At 43.6% G+C, this 10,857-nt stretch overlaps 1 non-coding gene across 1 annotated transcript; it reads right to left on the reverse strand.

Annotated features, from left to right (window-relative positions):
• Positions 1-9,990: 9,990 nt before the first annotated feature.
• trnaq-cug lies at positions 9,991-10,062 on the reverse strand. Its single transcript has one exon. It is a non-coding gene; the product is annotated as a tRNA-Gln (tRNA).
• Positions 10,063-10,857: the final 795 nt, after the last annotated feature.

Below are 10,857 nucleotides of genomic sequence, written 5' to 3' on the forward strand. Positions count from 1 at the left end.
GGTCATTGAATTGAAGTAAACCAGTACTGACAAGCTCACGGCGAGCAAGGAATCTGACGAAATCTGTCATGTTGGAATCGTGACAGTGAGAATGTTGTGGTATATGTCTATGGAGAAAGGGAGAAGATTGGCTGGTGTCTTGCCCATGTATAGGAGCATAGGGTGAATCTGAAGCATGAAATGGGTTCTGAGCTTTCGGACGATGCATAGGTGGAGGAGCATCCAAAGTACTCATATTGATAACAGAAGGAAGACAATCTTCTACTTTGATGTGTGGAGTGCAGAGAGAAAGGTGTTGTGTTGGGTCTACATGCACCTGCCTCCTTCCGTCTTGAGGGAGTACCTCTGCCTGTGCAGCTACGTGCTTGTCTTCATATGCACTAGCCTGTTCTACAACATAATCTTTTGTACGCTGTTTAGGATCAAGAGGCCCTGCATTGAGTTGCAGCTATGTTTCTCACTACTGGCATCTGATGCTGCTTCCAAGACCTCAGCTTCAGCTACAGCTGCGGCAGTTTCTTTCTCCAGTGTTAGCATCTCCATTGCAGCCTCTAGTTGAGCTTTTCTCTAATTTTAATTGCATCTCCTTTTCAGCGAATGACAGTCGTGCTCTAGCAGCTTTGGCTCTTGCCCAAGCCCTTGTGGCAGCAGTAACTGTGACTGAACTTCTAGAGCGTTGGGAAGAGCGTGAGGTGCAAGACCTTGTGTGTAGGGAAGATGCCTGCTCTTCGTCCATGGTATTAGAGAGAGTATTCGCTGATGTAGCCAACACGGAAGTGTGATACCAGTTTTTGAGTTGTGCTGTGAACTGCGTTGTCCAATGGTATGAAAAAAGCCTCTTTTCACTGTACTGTCCACTATTCACATAAGGGATGATGTGACCTGACAGTCAGATAAACACCTTTCTTCAACCACGACTCTGAAGACACTTGTCTGTTTGTCCACAGGTTTAATGATTTGAAAAGGGTGAAACTGTAAATAAATATAGCCAGGCATTAACCTTGTTGTATGCTTAGCTACATGTTTTTACCATAAACAAAGGAACATCTACATGGCAAGAGTTCTCTCACATTACAGAGACCAGCATCCTATGAATTAACATTTAAAGCAGACGGGCATCACTCTAGCTAACACAATAACAATAACATCTTGAAGCATAAAAATACTATGCTTATACTGATGTAAAATTATTAAGAACATAATATATATGTATATACATACAGAGGATGCCATCAAAGAGCAGGATGAAAGCAGATTGAAGCACGTGAACTGGTACTGGCTGCCTCCTTTCCATGTGTTATATCAACCTGTATAACCTCAGTTTTAACAGGAAACAGAAACATAGACAGATTCTACGATACACCACAAGGTGGGGCTCTACACTAATTCAAAGGCATTAAAGGTTACATTGAACTTGTAACAGAACAGGTCTACTGTTTATGATGGCTTCAGCTTCACACAGCAAGGTATGAAGACCTTCATCAGTCAAAAGTTGTTCTCTAGCCGTGATGTTCAGAACCTTTCTCACTGAGCGGATCAGCCATTCCCAGCTTCCTCCATGGTGAGAACCTGCTGGAGGATTGAAGTGCCATTGTATGTCCTTCCGTTGCAGGTGTTTTGTGATCTTATTGGTGTTCCATTCTTTGATTGATTTCTTCAATTCATTGTCAGCAGACCGGAAGTTTGTTCCATTATCAGAGTACATCTCTGTGACTTGTCCTCTTCGAGCCACAAATCTTTTTATTGCGTTGAGACATGTGTCTGTGTCGAGCGACGATGCTACCTCCAAATGTACAGCTCGTATGGCAAGACATGTAAATATTACACCATATCTTCAAGCTGTTGCAAACTTGAAATCCACTTGTTCCAGTCCTTAACTACGTTATCAGGCAGATTTTCATCCCAGCTGTATTTCTGTCTGCATAAATCTTGCAAAATTCCCTTTGCTGGAAGTACTATTGGAGAAAGGAAGCCTAATGGATCGAAAATAGAACTGCCTATTGAGAACAAACCTCTCCTAGTATGTGGTTGTTCTTTGAGGTTGATCTTGAACCTGTACTGATCTGACTCAGCACACCACTGGACTCCCAATGCTCTCTCCATCAGCAAGTTATCTACCTCCAAGTCCAGATCTTGAAACCCTTCTGCTCTGTCCTGCTCACGAATTGAGTTGAGCACCTTGCGGCTATTGCTTGCCCACTTTGTTAGTCGAAAACCACCTTTAGCCAACATACTTCTCAAATCAGCGCAAAGAGTGATAGCTGTGTTTTCATCTTTAATTGACATCACACAATCATCTACGTAAAAGTTGTTCTTGACTGTCTTAACAGCTTCATGTCCAAATTCCTCCTCGAAATCTGTTGCACATTTTTATAGTGCAAAAGTTGCTACACTTGGCAATGACGTTGCCCCAAAAATGTGCACCAGCATCTTGTGTTCAACAAGCTCTTGTTCATAGTTCCCATCCAGCCACAAGAGGAATCTGATAAGATTTGTGTCTTCATCATTGACTCTGACCTGGTAGAACATAGCCTCTACATCAGCCATAACTGCCACAATCTCCTGCCGGAACCTCAAGAGAACTCCTACAAGAGAACTTGATAAATCTGGTCCCTGCAGGAGCTGTTAGTTAAGCAATGTTCCTTGAAAGCTTGCTCTGCAATCAAAGACAACACGCAGTTTTTGCTTGACGGGATGCCTGACTCCATGATGAGGTAGATACCAGGTTCGTCCCTCAGTAGGCTCACTATCAGCACCTTTGATCCTCACCGCATAGCCTTTCTTGAAGAGGTTATCCATAAACGCAGCATATTCACTATGAAGCTTGACATCTCTAGTGAATCTTTTCCTCAAGTTCAGTGCTCGTTGCTCAGCAACTGATCTATTGTTTGGGATCCACATCGACTTGTTTCTCAATGGAAGACAAATACTGTAATGACCATCCACCAATTTTGCAGACTGGGACACCTTGTCCATAAACTGGTAATCTTCCTTTGACATTTCGATGTTCTTATTTTGTCCAGCATCAGGAAAGTCTTGCTTGAACTGCAGCTGCCAGAGTTCTTCTAACTTGGCTACTGAAATTCGATTTACAGTGACGTCTGACAATTTCTCTCCCTCCTTTGCATTGCATCCACCTCTAAGTGGTCCATTTATTGTCCAGCCTAATACAGTTCTCACGGCATATGGTCCGTCATCCACACTATTAACCACCTGTAGTGGTTCCATTGCCTTGGGAACATTTACTCCTATAAGCAATCCAACCCCTGATTGTATACTGGCAAGTTTCACATCCTTTAGATGAGGCCATCTGTTAACATCCTCTTGTTGGGGAATATTGTCTTTGGTCACAGGGATGGCTTTTTGTGAAAACACCTCTGAAAGTGGAATAAACTGGTTACCATCCAAACTACTGATCTCCAATCCATTCACAATGCAAGTGTCTACCACAGCTTCCTTTCCCATTGTCCGCAATAAAATGCTTGTGTTGCTCCCATGCATGTTCAGTTGATTTATCAGTGATTCAGTTGCAAATGTAGCTGAACTACCTGGGTCCAAAAACGCGTAGGTTGTGACTATTTTGGTTCCCTTAAGCGCCTTAACACGCACTGGAACAATAGGAAAGGCACATTCTTCCTTATCGGCCCCAGTAACACAAGCTTCCATCTTTTGTATGAGGGCACTTGATATGGATTGTTGCTCACATACTTCCATTGCTGGTTCATCCTTTGACTCTTTAGTCTTCAAATGTAGCAGTGTTGGATGCATTCGAGAGCATTATTGGCACTGAACTTTCTCTTTGCAATTACTACTCATGTGACCATGTTTCAAACATGCAAAACACAGACCTTTGCTTCTCAGGAAGTAAATTTTTTCTTGGTGGGGCTTACTTCTAAGTTTTCTGCAAACCATGAGTCCATGTTGCTCCCTTTTGCAATAAAGACAAGGCTTACTGCTCGTATCCACGTGAACAACTTGTGTTTTTGGTGTTGTTTGTTGAATGTTGTCCCTTTTTGTTTTGTTTTTGATTCCTGGAGAGACAACTGCAGTTAAGAAGACCTTCTTTGATTTGACTGTCTCCGTATGTGTCCTTGGTTTCTGTTGAACTGGATCCCTCATACTTGTACTAGCTTCCTTTATGCTTCCATAGAGTGGATGTAATATGTATTTGACTTGTTTATTGACAAAGTCAACAAAATCTTAAAACTTAACCCGTGCCTTTGTTTTTTCTTGTAAGTCACATGCTAATTTTCTCCAAGCTTCTTTAAGTTTATATGGAAGTTTGTTTGTCAGAGCCTTTATATTAGCTGTGTTGTCCAAGTCTTCCATATAACTAATGTCTCACATTGCATTGGAGCAGCTGGTGAGAAACAATGCAAAGGACTGTACTGCAGCGCCATCCTCTGGCTTAATTACCTGCCAGTCCAAAGCCTCCTTGATATATGCTTCTGCTATCTTGTATTCGTCACCAAAAAACTCTCTTAACATCTGCTTTGCCTTCATGTACCCTGCCGATGGCTCCATGTGGATACAACTCTTTACCAATTTGTGTGGTTGTCCACTTGTATATTGCAACAAAAACTGTAGCCCATGACTGTCACTACTACGACCTTCAATTCCGTGCTCAATAGATCTAATAAATGATTTATACTCAAGCGGATCCCCCTTGAATATTTTGGACTCATAAGCTCAGGGAGCAATGACATTTTGTGATTCTTTACAAAGTACTCTGTGACGTTGGCTTGTTGAGACATGGCTGTGCATAGAATATCAAATTCAGATTCATGCTTGTTTTCTATGCCCGGCATTGTCAGGGTTCTTAGATGCCTTTCTGGCTGAATTTGGGGTTCAACACTGGACAAAGGTGAGCCCTTCTGTGATGGCTGAAAACTAACATTCCTTGTTTTTTCAACTTGCTCTTTAACCTTAATGATGCTCTCAACTTCTTGTTCTTGTTCATATTTTTGTATAACTTCCATTTTTGCTCCAGACTCTGCCAGAGCAGTCTGCATTGCATGTTTCTCCTTTCTAGCTTGCATTATAGTTTCTTGCCTTTTTTGTTCAGCCTCAAACTCTGCTTCTCTCAGCCTTTTATTAGCATACCAATCTGCTTCTTCCCTTTCTATGGCCAACTTCTAATTTAAAGCTGCAGCCTTTGCTTTTAATGCTGCGTGCTCCATCTCTGCCTTTATTCTAACTGAAGAAGATGAAGACAACAAGCTTCCACATCGTGATCCTGATCTACTTGTCTCTTTAGTGATCGATTTTGAAGATGTGGACCTACTATCCTTGGGAATTATTTGTCTATCATGTTCTTCAGCCTGCTCAGAGCATTTCATGACTCCTTTCATCCATTCCTCACATTTCCAGAAGTCATTTAATGATTTATTTTTGGAGTCGAACCAATCTCTTTGATCATCCAAAAATTCATCCTTTGTCATGTATTGCTGCAAACCAGAATTTAATTCCAAGAATTCTTGGTGCAAATGATGAAAGTTGATTCGCAATTTGTTTTTAACAATGTCAGCACTTGCATCATCTTCCATTAATTGCTCAATTTGCTTCACCATACTAGTAATTTGGGACAGCTTGCCTTTGCGTGCCTGAACTTGTCTATACTTGTGCTCTTCTACAGCCTTCTCTGTCATTTTTACTACCCGTTTTCCACTTTCTGCTTGTTCATCCATGGCTAGTGCAAATTTCCACTTAAGTAGTAAAGATTACAGAGTACTCCAGAATTAGCTTCAATTAGCATGCAATAGCAAAGCGAAGAAAAGGACTTACAACTTGCTATCTTTTCCACCTCCAGTTTCCTTCCTTCAAATCTTGATTCAAGAAATTTCCAAGTCCTTTAATCCGTGTACAGCCAGTTTTTTGACTAAAGATATAGCTTCCATGTAGTAATGAGCCTTAGCTTGATGCTCTACCACTCTCCCATTGGCTGTCCACCAAAAAAAATAGGGAAGAATACAACAAAAATTCCACAGAACCACTTGGTTGAAAGTTGAACAGTTTACTGCTTGAAAGACAGGTTGAAACAGATTCCTTTCCAAAATTCGTTCCAAAGTTAACCAACAAGGGGAGCTAAAGTGAGGTGAATTAACTGTTTGGCGTTACTACTCCATCTTTTCTTCTCCAGCGCGAACAGACCACTGTTTACCCCCCCCCCTTCTGTTACTCTCCTGAACTCTTAGCCCCTCCCACAGCGCAGAGCTATCAAGAGGCAACCATTCTGTTCTATATATCTATCCTTAAACAACACACATAAATTATTTTTTATATGTTGCTAAGGTACCTTAACTTGTAAATGATAACATATCATTTATAACATATCACACATATAGATTCTAGTCTTTGTTATGTCATACCCTAACTCTGTACGCATCGGCTTTATGAACCTGGACTGTTCTGACCATGACCCTGGATTTGCCCGTAATAAATCTCGCTTATCTCAGCGTGTGCGTCCGCCTCCTCGCTCCCCGTTACAGAATGACTGGCCAACACAGGACGCAGCAGGTAAGCGAGACTCCGGCATGTGGTTGTTCCGTTGGGACGAAACTCCGGCTGTTTCTAAGCAGCCCGAGTTCACCGTGTCCCAACGCCACCAAGTCGGAGACAGCAAATCCCCTGGCGCTGAGGGAACACGAGCGTCTCGTCGGTCCCGCAAGAAAGCGGAGGGCCTTCCCGCCTTGTGTCCGGGCGACGAGAGCTCAGGTAAGCGCCTTGGGTCTGCCCGTCTTGAGCGCCACTGCAGGGAGGAGCGACCTGCAGTGCAAGATGGGGTCAGACGGAACGAGCATTCAGATGACCCGTTTTTTGGTACTCGGGTCGTTCGCAAGCGTCACTGCAAGCTGCCAATCGCTCGAGTGAGCCTTGGGAACGGCCGAGTGGGTCCAGTGTCTGTGTGTTCCTCCAGGTTGGAGCAGAGGTCCCCAGCCCGAAAGCCTGATCCCGTGGCCGCATCCCGTGGCACTCCTGATCCCGTGGCCGCACCCCGCGGCACTTCTGATCCCGTGGCCGCACCCCGCGGCACTTCTGATCCCGTGGCCGCACCCCGCGGCACTTCTGATCCTCCGGACCCGCCGCCAGTCGCCGCGCCTCCGGACCCGCCGCCAGTCGCCGCGCCTCCAGGCCCGCCACCAGTCGCCGCGGACCCGCCGCCAGTCGCCACGGACGTCGTAGCAGGCCCGCCTGCCTCCGTGGACATTACATCCCCTTTGTTCCCGCCCATCCCACCCTCGCCTGTGTCTGTTGCCCCTGGGCCTTCCGTTTCTGTCCCTGTTCCCTGTGGTCCTTCTGTGCCTTCTGTGTCTGTTTCCGTTCCTTTGTTTCTGCCTTGTTCAGTCCCTGGTTTTGTCCTTTTCCCTACTGTTGTGTCTGTCTCGGTTCCCTTTCCCGTTGTGGTTCCCGTTCCTGTGTCTCCTTTTGTTTCTGTTCCTGTTTCTGTTTCCGTGCCCGTTTCCGTTCCTGTGTCTGTCTTGGTGCCTGTTCCCCTGTCTTTTGCGTGGTCTGTTATTCGTTCTTGTTTTCCTCGTCCTGTGTCTCCGGTCGTCTCTCGGTCGGCGTCGTTTTTTGTTGTGCCTCCTCGTCCTCCCTCCGTTTTTTGTCCTCGTTCTGTTTCGTCTGTTCCTGTGTCTGGTGTGTCTCCATCTGTGTCTGTTCCTGCCTCTTGTGTTCCTGCCTCTTGTGTTCCTGCCTCTTGTGTTCCTGAGTCTGTGCCCGTGGTTTCGTGTTCTCTTGCTCCTGTGTCTTTGCCTGTCCCTGTGTAGTTTCTTTCGGTTTTTGGTCTCTTGTGTCTTTTGTTTTTGGTTGGCACGCCTCGGTGTGCGTGCCTTTGGGGGGGGTACTGTCACGATAGGCCCCTCCCAGTCCTGTCCATGTGCTCGTGTTTTGGTTTTGTAACTCCGCCCCTGATTGTTTTCACCTGTCCCTCGTTGTTATGTGTATTTAAGCCCTGTGTTTGCCCCTTGCGTTTGCCAGTCATTGTATCGTTGTTTCATTGTACCTGGTCTTTGTTTGTGTGGATTCTAGTCTTTGTTATGTCATACCCTAACTCTGTACGCATCGGCTTTATGAACCTGGACTGTTCTGACCACGACCCTGGATTTGCCCGTAATAAATCTCGCTTATCTCAGCGTGTGCGTCCGCCTCCTCGCTCCACGTTACAATATCAACTTTCAAACCCTTCAAATAAAATGAACTGTAATTAATAATAAACTTAAATATTGCATTATTTTCAATAATCACATTCAAATACTCTAGGCTACATTTAGGCTCCTATAGTCAGTTTACAGGCCCGTTCGTTCAATTCAAACAGCACGGCGTTCATGTTTGACGTCATCGGTTCCGTGGCTTACTGTTGGTGTAAAAGTAGAGGAGGCAGTGGATAGGGCAAGATGGAGGCAGATGATCCGCTGTGGTGACCCCTAAAGGGAACAGCAAGAAGGAGAAGAAGAAGAAGGAGAAGAAGAAGGAGAAGGAGAAGAAGGAGGAGAAGGAGAAGAAGGAGAAGAAGAAGGAGAAGGAGAAGAAGAAGAAGAAGAAGAAGAAGAAGAAGAAGAATCTGTGGCTTACTGGTTAAGGCATCTGACTGCGGACCAAAACATCTGCGGTTCAATTTCTGTTAAGTCTGTTGCGTAATGTTATGACAAAACACATTTCTTTCTTTTTTTTTTACAGAGCAACTACTGTATTATTTATACAGTATTTTTCTGCTTTTTTAAAGTAGATGCAAATTTCTGAAAAATGCCACTAATTATCTGTTATTAAAAATTTGTTGCACATTATATGATAAACATATTTTTATAAACTGCTGAACTGATCTCATTTTAAATTTGTCATTTCGTAGTAACTTAATTTGTTGTTATTGTTTCTTGCTACATGGGCTTACTTGCTACATTGGAGGTAGCAGGAGTGTTGAAGACTCTGGAGACTTGGGCTGAAGCACAGAGAGGATACAAAAGCTCAGAGTGCTCTTGACGGGATGAAGTTCTGGAATTCAGGAATACCAGTTGAAATTCCGGAATGCCGGTTGAGGTACTGGAATTCCGGAATGCCGGTTGAGGTCCCGGAATTCATGAATGCTGGTTGAAGTTCCGGAATGCCGGTTGAAGTTCAGGAATTCTGCAATACCTGTTGAAATTCGGTCATTTCAACTGGTATTCCGGAATTCCAGAATTTCGACGGGTATTCTGGAATTCTGGAATTTCAACGGGTATTCCAGAATTTCAACTGGTATTGCGGAATTTTAACTGGTATATCATCTACTGTTACAACCCCAATTCCAATAAAGTTGGGATGTGGTGTAAAACATAAATAAAAACAACACTATGATTTGCAAATCCTTTTCAACCTATATTCAATTGAATACACTACAAAGACAAGATATTTAATGTTCAAACAGATAAATCTTATTGTTTTAAGCAAATATTCACTCATTGTGAATTTGATGCCTGCAACACGTTCTAAAGAAGTTGGGACAGGGGCAACAAAAGACTGGGAAAGTTAAGGAATGCTCAAAAAAACGCCTTTTTGGAACATTCCACAGGTGAACAGGTTATTTGGAAAAAATATCAGCACTTTGGATTGTTTTCCAGCAGTAATGAAAACCAAGGATGACAATGTCTACAACACAAATATGGGCATTTTATTCATATCCAAAAGGAATAGTAAACCCACACGTGTCTCAACATTTTAAGCAATTTTGTCTTAGCTTGTCATGTTCTTGGATTTGGGTTAAAAGCTGCCTGTTCAGCTCCTCAATTTCTTTGGCTTTATTCCCTCTATTTCAGTGACCAACCCCTGTACGCTACTATAGCCGACAAAACCCTTGTCAACAGCAAGATTATTCAAAGAGCATTTGGTCAAAAAATGCACTTTTGCAGCCTTTATCTAGAATCAAATGCAAGGCTGGCACACAGATTACTGACTTGATCAGGGATATTTGGCCAGTCAGTTTCCCATGACTGTGCTTCTCCAAGAAAGTCAACCAGGTCCCACCGAGATTTGAACTCGGATCGCTGGATTCAGAGTCCAGAGTGCTGACCATTACACCATGGAACCACAAGAAACCGTTCAAAAGGATACATCTTCCAATGCCAGACTGTTAAACGTGCTTGTACTTGATTTTGGACAGAATGTGATTTCTGACATTTTCTCAGACTTCTCACATCATCCAACGCTCAACTCTTTTTATCTGTTTGAAGTAGTCAGAACAATCTTTGAAGCTAAAGTAGGATGACTGCTTTTTACAATGTCTCGCCCATCAAACACATATTTAATGGGAGAGACTTTGCAAAAATCTCCCATGATGACCCTGCTGAGCATTGTCGACCTGAGGTAAACACACTATTGCGCCATCATTACCACCTCCATAAATGCATTAAATTGTCAGTCGTGTATGGTGGACAGGGCCTAGCAAGGCATCATTGTAAAGAACATGCATGACTGCTAATGTCAGAACTACAAGGTCAATGAAGACTTCAGTGATTTTGAATGAAAATATCATTGTCTTTTAGCTTTTGCTTCTGTTGTGGTGACCAACACCAGTAAGCAACATTATCAGACAACACTCTGTCAGAGGGGAAGAATATTCAAAGAGATTTTGGTCACAAAAGGCAATCTTGCAGCGTTTACCTAGAGGAAAATGCAAGGCCACAGGGTTAGTTTGCTCATCATTCCAAGGGTATGCCTGCAATGTATAGTCTGTCAAAGCACCATGCATCCAGAAAATGCTTGTTTGTGCTTCTCCGTGAGAGCTGACTGGGTTCCACAGAGAGTTGGAAGAAATCCGTTGGCTTGTTTGTACCAAACGCGCCCTTCAGCTTTTTACACCCGTGCCCACATTCCAGTGGCTGA

Source organism: Pygocentrus nattereri, chromosome 22 (genome assembly GCF_015220715.1).
Source record: "Pygocentrus nattereri isolate fPygNat1 chromosome 22, fPygNat1.pri, whole genome shotgun sequence".
NCBI classification, from domain to species: Eukaryota; Metazoa; Chordata; class Actinopteri; order Characiformes; family Serrasalmidae; genus Pygocentrus; species Pygocentrus nattereri.